This window comes from Nannospalax galili, unplaced genomic scaffold (genome assembly GCF_000622305.1).
Source record: "Nannospalax galili isolate Female #2095 unplaced genomic scaffold, S.galili_v1.0 scaffold286, whole genome shotgun sequence".
NCBI lineage: Eukaryota > Metazoa > Chordata > Mammalia > Rodentia > Spalacidae > Nannospalax > Nannospalax galili.
In genome coordinates, this window is record NW_008359442.1 from 10460410 (window position 1) to 10475362 (window position 14953).

The following is a 14953-nucleotide window of genomic DNA, read 5'->3' on the forward strand; positions in this document are numbered from 1 at the left end:
ATTAAGCCTTCCTGTTAGTCCAACCAAACTGGGAGTTCAAGGTGGCAGAAGGTAAGGAGAGGCTCTGGGTCTACCGCCAGACTCTAATGGGGGGGGTTCCAGGCCACCGCAAGGTGCCTGACTAATTTGGCTAAGATTAGTGATGTGCAACAAGAAAAGACAGAATCCCTAGCAGCCTTTTTAGAGAGGATCCTTGAGGTGTTCCGCACTTATACACCCATGAATCCAGAGGTACCAGGAAACAAGAATGCAGTCATATTGGCCTTTGTCAACCAGTCAGCACCCGACATTAGGCGCAAATTACAGAAACTAGATAGACTGGCTAAGACTCTGCCGGAAGTTTTGGCAGTGGCAGAGAGGGTCTATAACCACAGAGAAAGCCCAGAAGACAAACTGGCTCGAGCCACAGCCACTGCTACTGCCAAGCAGAGCCAAGACTTCATTAAGATCCTTTTGGCTACAACTACAAAGTTGCCTGATGAGCGGGAATGCCAACTGCGTTACCTCTCTGTGGACTCGGGTAGGAAACCCTGGGAAGGGTGACTGAGGTTACAGAGGAACCAATGTGCCTATTGCAAAAAGATGGGCCACTGGATGAAAGACTGCTTAGAGAAACCTACTGGGTAAGGCAGGGCCCAAGAAGGAGTGCAAATCCTTGAGCTTGGAGAAATGAGTGACTAGGAAGGTTGGGGTTTGGCTCTCCTCCCTGAACCTAGGGTAACCCTCAAAGTGGAGGGGATGCCCATGAGCTTCCATGTAGACATGGGTGCTCAACACTCGGTATTAACTGAGCCCCAAGGAAAACTATCACATAAAAAGTCCTGGGTACAGGGGGCTATTGGCATGAACTAATACTCATGGACCACCTGAAGAAAAGTGGACCTGGGCAAGGGCCGGGTGTCCCACTCCTTCCTGGTCATGCCAGAGTGCCCCTACCCACTCCTGAGCAGAGACTTGCTCACCAAAATTGGAGCCCACATTCATTTCACCCCTAGTGAGGCCCAAATGACTGACCAAGAAGGCCACCTGATCCAGGTACTCACCCTACAACTGGAAGATGAGTTTAGGTTACATCAAAAACTGGCCTCTACACCAGAGGAGGAGGTTTCCACCTGACTAAAGGAGTTCCCCACAGCCTGGGCTGAGACAAGAGGCATGGGGTTGGCTGCCCACTGGCCCCCCCCATCTGGATAGAGCTTAAGCCTGGAATCCTACTGGCCAAAATTAAACAGTACCCTATGTCCCAGGAGGCCAGGCTGGGGATCACTCCTCATATCTGACACCTGAGGGATCAAGGCATCTTGTTGCCTTGCCAATCGGCTTGGAATACCCCCCTCCTGTCGGTCAAAAAGCCAAATTCAACCAATTATCGGCCAGTCCAGATAAGTAAACAAGTGGATTATGGATGTTCATACAACGGTACCTAATCCTTACACTCTCCTGAGTTCCTTGCCACCTTCCAGAAACTGGTACACGGTGTTAGACTTGAAAGATACCCACCCCTCACTCCCGGAGGGTGGTGAGAGAATTCCTGGGGTCAGCAGGATTCTGCAACTTATGGATCCCAGGATTTGCTGAATTGGCAAGGCCCCTCTATGAAGTCACATGGGAAAGCGAGCCTTTTGTTTGGACGGAGGTCCAGGAAAAGGCCTTCAGTAAGATTAAACAGGCCCTTCTGGCCGCCCCAGCCTTAGGACTCCTGGATGTTACTAAGCCTTTTCATCTGTTCATAGATGAAAAGAAGGGGGTGGCCAAAGGAGTCCTAACTCAGACTCTGGGGCCCTGGAATAGGCCGGTGGCATATCTATCAAAAAAACTGGACCCAGTTGCCTCTGGATGGCCACCATGTTTGTGAATTACAGCAGCCACAGCTCTTCTAGTCAAAGATGCAGACAAGGTAACCTTAGGGCAAGAATTATGTATCACAACCCCTCACACCATCGAGGGAGTTCTCAAGCAGCCACCTGACCGCTGGTTGAGGAATGCCCAGATGATTATCAAAGCTTTCTCCGTAACACCCTCTCATCCATTTTCTCCTGAGCACAGCCCTCAATCCAGCCACCCTGCTGCCCAATCTGGACCTGGACACGCCCTTACATGATTGTGCGGGGATCCTGAGCCAAGTGCACGGGCTCGGAAAAGACCTGACTGACCAGTCGCTCCCTGATGCAGAAGCCATGTGGTTCACTGATGGCAGCAGTTTTGTACAAAATGGACAGAGATACGTGGGGGGCAGCAATAGTAACAGAGACTGAAGCTGTCTGGGTGGCGGCTTTACCTGCAGGGACTTCAGCCCAAAGGGCTGAGGTGATAGCCTTGACCAAGTCTCTTAAACTAGGCAAGGACAAAAAATTGAACGTGTATATGGGTAGCCGGTATGCCTTTGCCACAGCCCATGTACATGGGGCCATCTACCAGGAGAGGGGGCTGCTCACAGCTGAGGGAAAGACTATTAAAAATAAACAAGAAGTCCTAGACTTACTGGCTGCCCTATGGCTACCCAAGAAACTGGCTATCATCCATTGCCCTGGGCACCAAAAGACAGATATGCCTATAGCCCGAGGAAACCAGAAGGCAGACCAGGTTGCCAAGGTAATGGCCCTGAAAGCAACTTTAGTCCTGGCTATCCATCTGCCGGACCCAGGGCCACCCACACTACTAGACCAACCTGATTATTCTCAGGAAGAGCTGAAGCTGATACACAAACTTCCCATGACCCAAAAGATTGATGCCTGGTGGCATACAGGGGACTGCAGGATTATCCTGCCAAGTAACCTAGCCAAGGATCTTCTCAATCACATCCACCGGACCACCCACCTGGGCACTCGAAAGACAGACCTCCTAAGAAACGCCCATCTCAAGGTTCTGAACCTCCGATCACATGTTGATTCAATCACCTCCAAATGTCTTAGCTGTAGGCTGACGAATGCTGAGAACCTTCCCAAGGAACAGGGGACCCGGTTGAGAGGCTCCAAGCCCAGAGCCCACTGGGAAATGGACTTTACAGAGATAAAACCGGGCAAATATGGTTATAAATATCTTTTAGTTCTGGTAGATACTTTTTCAGGATGGACTGAAGCATACCCCACCAAGCATGAAACTGCACAAATGATCACCAAACAGCTACTGGAAGACATTCTTCCAAGGTAACAGTATGCCGGCTCTTCTAAGCTTAGACAATGGACCAGCATTCGCCTTACAGGTAACACAAGAGTTAGCGAAAGTATTGGGGGCAAAATGGAAATTACATTGTGTCTACCAGCCCCAGAGTTCTGGACAGGTAGAGAGGATGAATAGAACCCTAAAAAAGACCCTTACTAAATTAACCATGGAGACTGGTGGGGACTGGGTGGCTCTCCTTCCCTTTGCTCTATATAGGGTGTGAAACTCACCCTACCTGTTAGGTTTAACTCCATTTGGAATCATGTTTGGAAGACCCCTTCCCATCCTCCCCAATTTAAAAGCTGAATTAATTGCTGAGTTCAATAACCATTAATTGCTTGATTCTCTTGAGGTTGTGGCACACACCCATAAGGACGTGTGACCCCATCTGAAAGCTATTTATGAGACCCCTCCTCCTCCTACCCCACACAACTATTGGCCTGGTGTCCTCAGGCACCGCGAGACCCTAGAACCTCGCTGGAAAGGACAGTACATGGTGCTCCTGACTACCCCAACTGCAGTGAAAGTAGATGGAGTTACCACCTGGATTTATCACACCCATGTCCAGCTAGCGAACCCACACCCAGACCCAGATGAACTTTGCCCTCCGCTGATCACTGCACCGGATCCCAAAACATGAAAAGTCCACAAGGACATGGACAACCCCCTCAAGCTAAGACTTTATTGTTCTTAATGGCTTCTATATTGTCCTCTGGCAATGCTCACCCAGACCTTTCCAACACTCTCTGTCAGGGAAACGTACCAAGGGAGAAACCAGGTGGTTGGCATGGCCGACTGCCCCCTGTGGGCTGTCGAGAACCCCTAGACATCATAGTCCTAATGATGTTAACTATTGGACCATGTGTCATCAGTTGGCTGACTGCCTTCATTAGAGAACGTGTGAGTGCAGTACAACTCACGGTCCTGAGGTCCCATTATCAGCCCGTAGATAGACCCCCTCATTAGAGACCCCAACCCAGACCCATGATTGGGTCATCCTTAGTTACTAGGAGAGGGGGAAATGTGGGACCCTGACTCGTCTAACCACTTCTTTCTGCTTCTGTAATTTGCTTGGCTTAAGACAGCACTAACTCCATTTTGACTAGCTGTTTCAGGGAAGCCTGGTGATGCCCAGGCATGTTGTAATCTTCGTTTACCATCCCCATCCCAGAAAGCTATAGATCAAGCAAACCCGGGCATATAGCAGCCTTATAACATAAAAACAGAAACTTCTGGCCCCACACATAACAGTCAGTGCATTCCAATGCCCTAAAGACAGCCCCTACTAATAAGAATCCTCCCTGTACTCAGGGCATAGGACCATCCAATCATTTTAAAGGATGCTTGGCATGCATGGGCTTCTGTGAAACTGCCCTATAAAAGCCTACCCCACCCTAGATCAGGGCTCTCAGTATGGATCCACTGCATCGGTGAAATCTGAGGGCCCAAGCTTAAGCCCGAATAAAGGCTCTTTGCTGTTGCATACATTCCAGACTCCTTGGTGGTCATTGAGGGTCATGAGATCTGGGCATAACACTTCTTTAGCACTTTCTGTGTCCAGGCCTGTTTCAAAAGGCCCCCAAAGCAGGACCTAGGTGGCTCATGCTTACAACTGCTGGAACTCAAAACTCAGTATCCCAAAGTTTGACGTCTGACATCTGACTACTTACACACACACAAAGATGGCCAGATCCCCACTACGTGAAACACTCTGAAGAGACCACTGTAGTGTATTATACAGTTATCTGAAATGTCACTTAGTGGCATGTGACTTCATTTCAGCTGAAGAAGCCTGGGAGGCCTGCAGAAACAAGGCCCATTTGATCCCTTCCCAATCTCTTTATCCCATCCCCCTTTCTCCTCTAACACGAGTCATAGAAAATAGAATTCCTCTCCAGCAGCCAAGCCATAAACCCCAGGAAGGTCACTTCTGACATCTTCCCTTTCTCTCCCCTGAAGCACCTCATTCATGTCACAGGTGTTCTACCCCATACGCAAAGAGGAAAGACTGTCCTTACAGAGATGCTGAGGAGGACCTGAACAGACAGGTGTGCTAAGTCCCCCCAGTTTATCATCAGCTCATACCCTTTTTATCCCCTCATTCTTCTACAGGACTGTTTGCTCTTTGTGAAACCTAGAAGAAAACACTGCTGTAGCACATGGAGGCACACACCTTTAATCCCAGCACCGGGAGCCTGAGGCAGCAGGATTAGGAGTTCAAGATCTTCCTCAGCTACATTTTGTGTTTGAAGCTGCCTTGTCTCAAAAAACAAGCAAACAAACAGACAAAAAAAAAAAAAAAAAAAAAAAAAAAAAAAAAAAAAAAAAAGGAACAACAACAATAAAACAACCAAACCAAACAAAAACAAAACTCAAACAAAAAGATCCACTGTTTTTCCCAGAGCTGTGAGTCTTGCTCCAAACTGCTCCCAGGGGGCCTGAGACTGGTGAAATTGTTTGTGATGCTTATTTGTTGATGGTTGAGGAAAAGTGACCTTCCCCACACATCCTTCAGCATTTGGAGTATCAGGGTACACAGGAGGCACAGGCAGACTACAGGGTACATGTGGACCCTGTATGACACCACCTGGATATGGAAAGGAGAGAGCCACACAAAGGTAGCTCAGAGGACTAGTCCTCTGCCCTGGAAAAGGGCTCACCTTGAAAAAGGCTCACTTTTCTTACTTTTTCTTTTTTCTTTTTCTTTCACTGTTTTTCATTTTTTGAGACAAGTTCTTAATCTGTATGCTGAAAATCATCACTAAGTAGACCAGGCTGGCCTCAAACTCTGGGTAATCCTCCTGCCTTGGATAACAGGTATGAACTACCACACCTGGCTTAGCTGCCCTTTGAGTTAGAGTTTCATGTAGTGCAGGTTGGCCTAGGATCATCTGAATTCTTGATCCTCTTGCCTCAGCCTCCTGAGTACTGGGATTATAGACCTGTCTCCAATTGCCTCTTTTTTTTTTTTTTTTTTTTGAGACAGAGTCTCCTGGTATCCTATGCTGGCCAAGGATGACCTTCAGCTCCTGATCCTCCTGCCTAAGCCTCCCAGCTACTAGGACTGCAGGTATGCACACTGTCCATTTATACCGTGCTGGAGATCTTACTGGGGCTTTGTGCATGGCAAACATACCAACTGAGCTACATTCCCATTCCCAGCCGCAGGTGCCCTGACTTTTTCTTTTCTTTTTTTTTTTTTTTTTTTTTTTTTTTTTTTTTGCGGGGGGTTGCCTCTGCCTGCGGAACGCTGGGATTAAAGGCCATGCCCGGCCGCAGCTGCCCTGACTTTTACTGTGACTTCCCACACTCTGGACACTGCACACGAAAGAGGCCGCTGTCACCAGTCCCTGCTTTGGTCCTTCAAGACACAGAGCCTGAGAATCTGCTCTTTTGCAGCAGCGGCCTGGGGGAGTAGATCAGACCGTACACTCTGGCCAACAGGGTTGAAAACTGTTATATTCTGAGTGGCTCTGAACCTGTCTCCTGTCCTGCCTGGCTTCCTGCTCTTTCCTAGAGGTTAGAAAGAATTTGATTTGCAACATGGGCCAAACTGGCTGCAGCTGCAGGGTGCCATGCAGCCACTAGAGGTCACCCCTTGCTAGGTGGTCGAAAAGAGAGGGCGCTCTGAGCTCTGCAGGGCCACCTTCCTATTTCAGCCTGAGCTCCTGGGACCCCAATACTACAGGAGTGGCCAGCACCCCATAGTCCTCGCGCTGGTTCCAAAGGTGAGCATGTGAGGTCAAAATGGGGGTATGGAAGTAGGGCTGTCACATAAATCTCAGAGACAGTTAAATTTGAATTGTGTTCTCTCTCTCTCTCTCTCTCTCTCTCTCTCTCTCTCTCTCTCACACACACACACACACACACACACACACACACACACACACACACACACCAGGGTTTTATGTATCCCAGACTGTCCTCAAACTTGACAAGTATAACTGTTAATTCCTGCCTCTAGTCCTGAGTGCTGGGATTACAGGTGTATGCCACCTCATCTGGTTAAGCAATGCCAGGGATTGAACCCAGGACTTTGTGTATGTTAGACAGGCACTCTACCAACTGAGCTCTACCCTCAGCTCTAAATGTTAATTTCTGAAAAAGAGCAAATAGCTGGCTATACCTCGCAGCTCTCTTTTAAAGTCAGACCCTTTCAGTCAGAGTCCAGGCTCTCCCTGACAAAGCTTCCTTCACTAATACAACTTCACTTTAGCACTTCGAGCTCCTTTTCAACGAGGTCTAGACATTTGAGAGTCTGTGTTGTCCTGGGATTGTCCAATTTTAATTAATTAATTAATTTGGTTTCTTGTTGATGTTTCGTTTTGCTTTGTGAGACAAGGTCTTACTATGTAGCCCTGGCTGGCCTCAAACTCACAGAGATCTGCCTACCTCTGCCTCCCAAGTGCCAGGATTAAAGGTGTGCACCGCCATGCCCATTGTCCAAGTTTTACAAAAACACTCTAAGTCAGTTTACCAGTCTAACTTTCAGATCATTGTCAATATCTAATCAGGTTCCTCAGACTCCACCATCCCCTAATATGTCTGCTCACACTGGCCTGTCTTCAGCAAGAATTCTGCTAGCTCATCTCAGCCAGAAGCCCTCTGCAGCTACTCATGTCTCCTCCCAGTAACTGCTGATCCATGCCCTCCCTCCCTGCTCCTTGACAGTCTCAACAGATGTACTTGGTTTGGAGAGAAATTCAGTGTCCCCCACTGCAAAACCCCATGCAGTGATCCATTTATCTGTCTCCACAGTGCTTCCTAGATTAAGGGCCACATCAACAAATGTCTTGAATAAAATGTCTTGAATAATGTATTTTCTTTAAAGCTTTTTAAAAAAAAATATTTTATTATTTTTATTTTATGTGTATGTGTGTATTGCCCGCATGTAGGTAAGTGCACCAGTGTTATGCAATGCCCATGGAGGACAGAAGAGGCTGTTGGATCCCCTGAAACTGGAGTTACACACAGTTGTTAGCTGCTGTGTGGGTGCTGGGATTTGAACCCACGTCTTCTGCAAGAACAGCCAGTGTTCTTAACTGCTGAGTCATCTCTCCAGCCCCCTCTTTAACGCTTTTAAAATTACATTTATTTATGAATGGGTGCACATGCTACAGCATGCTTGAGGAAATAAGAGAATAACTTGGAGGAGTCGGTTCTCTCCTTCCACCGTGTGAGTCCAAGGGATCGAACTTGGGTAGTCAGACTTGGTGGTAAGCACCTTTACCTGCTGAGCCATCTTGCCAGCCCAATAGATCTTCTTTATCACTATTCTGTTGATTGGCAGTAGTGACTGACTTCACTTTTCTAAGCCTCCCTCAGTTTCTTTATCTACAAATGGCTACCAACATCTCTCAACAGCCTAATTTGAAGTCTGTCCTATGTAGCTAAAGACCCTACAGTCTTTTCCCCTTTTCTCTTCATTTCCTAGATCCTACTCGCTCCCAGCTTTAGAGATGATCTCTCTAGGGACAAGCTGACGATAAAGAGAAGGCTGGGAGACTTAATGGAGTCCAGTCCCCACACACATCAATGGTGGGGGAGGCAAGGCAGGAAACTGAACTGCAGGGTGGGTTGAGAGTCTAACTGACCCACACAACAGACCCCCGAAAAGAATATTTTAGCTCCAATGTAAAAAATCCTGAGGTTAAAATGGTTAAGATGTTGGGGTTGGAGAGATGGCTCAGCATTTAAGAGGACTTGTAAAAGACCTGGGTTTGGTTCCCAGCACCCACATGGTGGCTAACAATGGTCTGTAACTCTAGTCCCAGGGGATCTGACACCCTCTTCTATCCTCCTCAGGCATTGCACAGCATGGGTGCACTTTACACATATGCAGGCATAACACTCATACACATTTGAAAAAAAAAAAAACTTCTTAAAAAAGGTTGAGATGCTGGGCATGGTGGTGCACACCTTTATTTCCAGTACTTGGGAGGCAAAGGCAAGTGGATCCCTGTGAGTTCAAGGCCAGCCTGGTCTACATAGTGAGTTCTAGGCCAGCTGGGGTTACAGGAAGACCCTGTCTCAAAAAGATTAAAAAAAAAAAAAAAAAGGTTGAGATGAGTGTGAGTGAGTGTGTGTGTGTGTGTGTGTGTGTGTGTGTGTGTATGTATGCACACATGCTCATGAGTGCATGTTTGTGTGGTGGGTGCATGTGTGCAGAGGCCAGTGGTCAACCTCAGGTGTTCCTCAGGAACCATCCACTTTGCTTTTTTTCTTTTTAAAATATTTTATATATTATTTTATTTTATGTGTATGAGTGTATTGCTTGCATGTATATGAGTTCACCTGTGTCTCGTGCAATGGCCGTGGAGGTCAGAAGAGGGCTTCAGATTCCCTGGAACTGGAGTTAAGGACGGTTCGTAGCTGCCATTTGGGTGCTGGGAATCGAACTTAGGTCCTCTGCGAGAGTAGTCAGTACTCTTAACTGCTGAGCTGTCTCTCCAGCCCCAACTTTGCTTTTTTGAGGCAGGGTTTCTTTTTGGTCTGGAGCTCAACTGAGTAGGCTAGATTGGCCAGTGAACCCAGAGATCTGCCTGTATCTACTTCTTCAGGGCTTGGTAGTCTTGTTCTTACTTAATTGAAAGGGGAATAATGCTTGGCTTGCAGGAAAATGGTGTGTTTATTTAAAGACTTATGGAGACTGGCCTACACAGCAAAAATTAACTGTTAATCTCAGGATATTCTGGCAGAAGAGAAAAGGCAGGTTGTGGGGGATGAAGACCCTGCTCAACAGGTAGCCTTCCCATCACATGCCTGTTCCTCCATTCCTGCCCAATAAAAGCTCTCTGTGTCCCTGGATTCACTAGGATTTTTTTGTTGATAGCCTCCATTTTTACTTTGCTGGCTTTCAAATAAATCTGTCTCCTTGCGCCAACAATTTGTCCCTTTGGGGAGACAAGCAGACCATACCCAGTCAGTAACAAAGAGACTTGGTGGGTCTCAGCATCTGCTAGCTCTGATTGGGTGAGGTTGATGAATTCTCTGCTATTGCTCTGAGAAAGTATATTAAGTACTGCCAGGCATATACAGGCCAATTCTGGGTTCTCAAGGCATGGGGCAGGGGGAACACATAAAGAACTCTTCTAAACACCTGGTTCGACAAACTGTAATCCCAGCACTAGTGAGGTAGAGGCAGGAAAATGAGACGTTTGGTCACCCTGGCAACATAGTGAGCTGGAGGTCAACCTGGAATACAAGAGATCCTATCTCAAAAACAAAACAAAACAACCCTAAAAACAAACAAACAAACAAAATACCACCTGGAAATACCTTAGCTCCTTTCTTTCTTACTATTAATGACCCATTGAAGACTGCAGGTGGACCTACCCCATGAGCATTTCCATTTTACAAGGTGGAGACACTGAAAATAGGAAAAGTCTCAGAGATAGTCCAGAGGTCAGCAGCTGGCGGAGTCTGTAGTAGGGAGCAATTTTGGTTTGTTAAAAATTTCAAAATTTGGGCCAGGCGTGGTGGTGCACGCCTTTATTCCCAGCACTCGGGAGGCAGAGGCAGGCAGATCTCTGTGAGTTCAAGGCCAGCCTGGTCTACATAGTGAGTTCCAGGACGGGCCAGCTGGGGCTACAGGGAGACCCTGTCTCAAAAAGACCAAAAAAAAAAAAAGAATTCAAAATTTATTTGTATTTTATGTGTATGAGTGTTTTGCCTGGATGTAAGTGTATCACATGCATGCAGTACTTGTGGAGGCCAGAGAGGGCATCAGATGCCCTGGAACAGGAGTTGAGGATTGAGGATGATTGTTAACTGCCATGTGAATAGTGGGAACTGAACCTTTCTATTCTGTAAGAACAGTGTTCTCAATTGTTGAGTCATTTTTTCCAGCTGCTGGAGCATTGTTTTGTTTTTGTTTTTGTTTTTGTTTTTTGGTCTTTTTGAGAACTTACTATGTAAACCAGGCTGGCCTTGAGCTCACAGAGATCCCCCTGCCTCTGCCTTCCGAGTGCTGGGACTAAAGTCTTGCACCACCATACCTGGCCTGTTTTGTTTTATTTTATTATTTATGTCTATGTGTATGTATAGAGGGGTTCCTAAAGCAGCCAGAAAAGGGTGTCATATCCCATGGAGCTGGAGTTACAAGCAGTTGTGAGCCACCTGATACAGGTGCTGGGAATTGAACTCAGGTCCTCTGGAAGAACAGCAAGTACTCTTAACGACTGAGTTATCTCTTCAGCACTAAAGTACTGTTTTTTGTTTTGGGGTGTTTTGTTTTGTTTTGTTTTGGTCTTTTTGAGACAGGGTCTCCCTGTAGCCCCAGCTGGCCTGGAACTCACTGTATAGATCAGGCTGGCCTTGAACTCACAGAGATCAACCTGCCTCTGCCTCCCAAGTGCTGGGACTACAGGCCTGCACCACCATGCCCAGCTGAAACTTTTTTTTAAACAATTCTGTTCAGTGAATATTTTCTATGCAAGAGAAGTTTCTGAAGGGTGGGGATGAGTGGAAAACCCGCTAATTTAAAAAAAGAATTATTTATTTTGTTTTTATGATTATTATATATGTATGGGTATATTGCCTGTATATATGTAAATGCACCTGTGTTGTGCACGCGATGACTGACAAAAGAGGGTTTCAGAGCCCTTGGAACTAGAGTTACAGGGAGCTGTTAGCTAGCCACCATGTGGCTGCTGGGACCCAAACCCAAGTCCTCCAGAATAGCAGCCAGTGCTCTAAACTTCTGAGCCATTTCTCCAGCCCCCAAATACCCCACAAATTCAAAATCACTTACATGGTAGAGGTGGGAGGATCAGGAGTTCAAAATCATCTTCCACCATATAGCGTTCAAGGCTAAGCCTGGTCTGTGAGATCCAGACCCTTTCCTCCAAAAAACCCCTGACAAACTAAAGCCCATTGAGATTGGAAGTCAGAATGGGAGATGGAAGAGGGAGATTGCTCTGATCCCCGGAATATTCTGTCCAGCTATGCATTCCAGCTGCTGGTCAATCCTGCTGTCTACCCTGACCACAAGAACTTCATCTCTTTGATTTTTGTTGGTTTTTCTTATGTCTGTAATAGCAAAAGCACCAAAGGAGGGTCCACTCTCTTACTGTGTTTTTCCAAAGCCTTGGCAAAGGCAGGATCAGCAGCAAATGAAGAAGCAAAATTAAAGGCCCCAAATCAAAACCAGACTCCCCCATTCTTTAACAATCAGATCTTGGAGCCTGACCATGACTTGTATAAGCAAGTACCTTACACAAACAGTAAAAGAACCTGTTCCCTCTAGGGGAGTGATGCTCTCTGAGAACTGGCCTGCTACTGAGTTTATGTCCATCACATAGTATATTGTTTATTAAAACTTTTATATCAATTCTAGCCTGGTAGATACTTTTACCCCTGTGCCTTGGGCTCATTGTTCCTGGCATAATAGTGACAGTGAAGCTGGCATCAGCCAGGGCAGAGCACCAGGGGTGAAGCTAGTTCACAGGCAGAACAGGGATGCAGGGATGGAGGAGGCTGAGCCTGTCAGCAAGGCCTCTGCTACCCAAGGCCACCTCTGGAGAGAGAGACACATTCAAGCTAAACAGCAAATGAGTTTTTCAATAGTTCGTTCATTCTTCCTCTAATTCAGCAGTGAAATATTACCTGGGTGTACTTGAATAACCTTCAGAGGCTTGTAAAACACCCCTGAAGAGATTAAAGTGATTTCCCATGAGCACTCCTTGACTTAATGATAGCTCGGTAAAGAATGGAAACACAAACACTGCGGTGTAGGAGGATATGATGGTTTCCTCCTGCTCCAGGCAGATGTGGGCTACTGTGGAGGCACAGGCAGCAAGGAACACCTACTCCAGGATGATGGAAAGTGCTATGGGTTTCCAGTCTGGGTTTTGTCCTGAGCCACTGGGTTCAGGGTCCCTGTTGTGGGGTCTGCATTTACTCCCATTTTTAACTCACAAAATGAAAACTCACTTTCTGCTGGAAATGACCCTAACCTTTTCTGAGACAAGCAAGGAAACAAAGCTACCATGATGCACAATGACTGGGCTTTCTAGTCTCTTTTCTTAGGTTGAAATGATTTGCCCCAATTTTTTACTCCAACATCCTCACATGTACACAGAGCTCAGATACTGTGTTAGTTATTTGTCTTGTTGCTGTGACAAAATACCTGATGAAGGCAGCTTAAAAAAGAACAGGTTTAATTAACTCACAGTTCGAGTGTCCATCATGATGTAGGAGCTCAAGGTGGCTGGCCATATCACAGCCACAGTGAAGAAGCAGAGAGAGAGAGATGAAGGCTTGTGCACAACTTGCTTTCTGCTTTGTATTCAGTCCAGGACCTCAACCCATAGGATGGTGCCACCCACTGTGGGCAGGTCGTTCCACCTCATTTAACCTAATCTAGATAATCCCTCACACTTGCCCAGAGGTTTGTCACCTAGGTGATTCTAGATTCCATCAAAATGGCAATGGAGATTTTTTGGTTTTTTTTTTTTCTCCTTTAAAGGGAAAAGCACAAACCTATCACAGATGCTTTTTTGTTTATTTTTGAGGTTTTTGTTGATGGTCGGTTGGTTGTTTTGGGATTTTTTTTTGGTTTTTTTGGACACATGGTCTTCCTGTAGCCTCAGCTGGTCTGGAACTTGCTATGTAGACCAGGCTGGCCTCAATCTCATAGAAATCTGCCTCTGTCTGCCTCTGCCTCCTGAGCGCTGGAATTGTTTTTAGTTTTGAACAAGGGTCTTAGCCTTGAACTTGAGATCCTCCAGCCTCAGCTGTTATTTTCCAAAAGTGTCTTCCTGTTTCATAAAAGACAGAAAATGAGTTAAATGAGAAATATTTCTCCAATAGAAAAGACTCAATTTACTCATTGCAAAGTTCACTTTCTGTCTTCTAAAAGGACTCAGCTGTCTCAGCAACTTGCTTTTTATTTATTCAGTTTTGGGTTAATGAGGCAATATATATTGACAGATATTGCTCTAACTATAATTTTTTGAGCAGTTTTTTTTTTTTCCCTCTCCTTAACTCAGTAGAACTGAGCACATTACCCTCACAGATTATTCTGGAATATGGGTAGGAATCATGTTCCTAACTGAATTTTTTTTGGTGAGGAAGGTGTTGCAACAGGATCCAACTATGTAGCACTGGCTGGCCTGGAACTTGCTATGTAGACCAGGCTGGCCCCAAACATGCAGAAATCTGCCTGCCTCTGCCTCTCTAGTGGTGAGATTAAAGGCTTGCACCACCACACCTGACTCCTAATTGGATTTTATGTTGATCTAAACTGCGCAACTAAGATTCTCAGACTCATGTTTATCTGTATTTTCAGCACAACCAGATTTCTACAAAAGTTTGGGATCACAAGGATGTGGAAGCTTCCTAATGGCCTGGCTGCATCTCTGAAATCCCTCTGTGTCCTCCTCTTTGAATGAAGGCATTGACTCCCCAAGTTCACAGAACAGTATATTAAGAACTTGCTAAGAAATTGGGCTTACATTAGGTTATTTTGAGAACTATGATAGTAAAAGCTGTAAAATATTTAGGAAAAGCCAAATGTTCTAGTGCACACTTTTAATCCTAGTACTCAGGATACAGAGGAAGGGGAATTTCTGTGAGTTAGAGGCCAGTCTGGTCTATACAGTGAGTTCCAGGCCAGCCAGGTCTACATAGTGAGACCCTGCCTTTAAAAAAGTGGGGGTGAGGGGTAGAGAGATGGCACAGTGGTTAAGGGCACTGGCTGCTCTTGCAGAGGACCCAGGTTCAGTTCCCAGCACCCACATGGTAGCTAACAACCATCAGCAACTTCAGTTCCAGGGAAGCTGATGTCCTC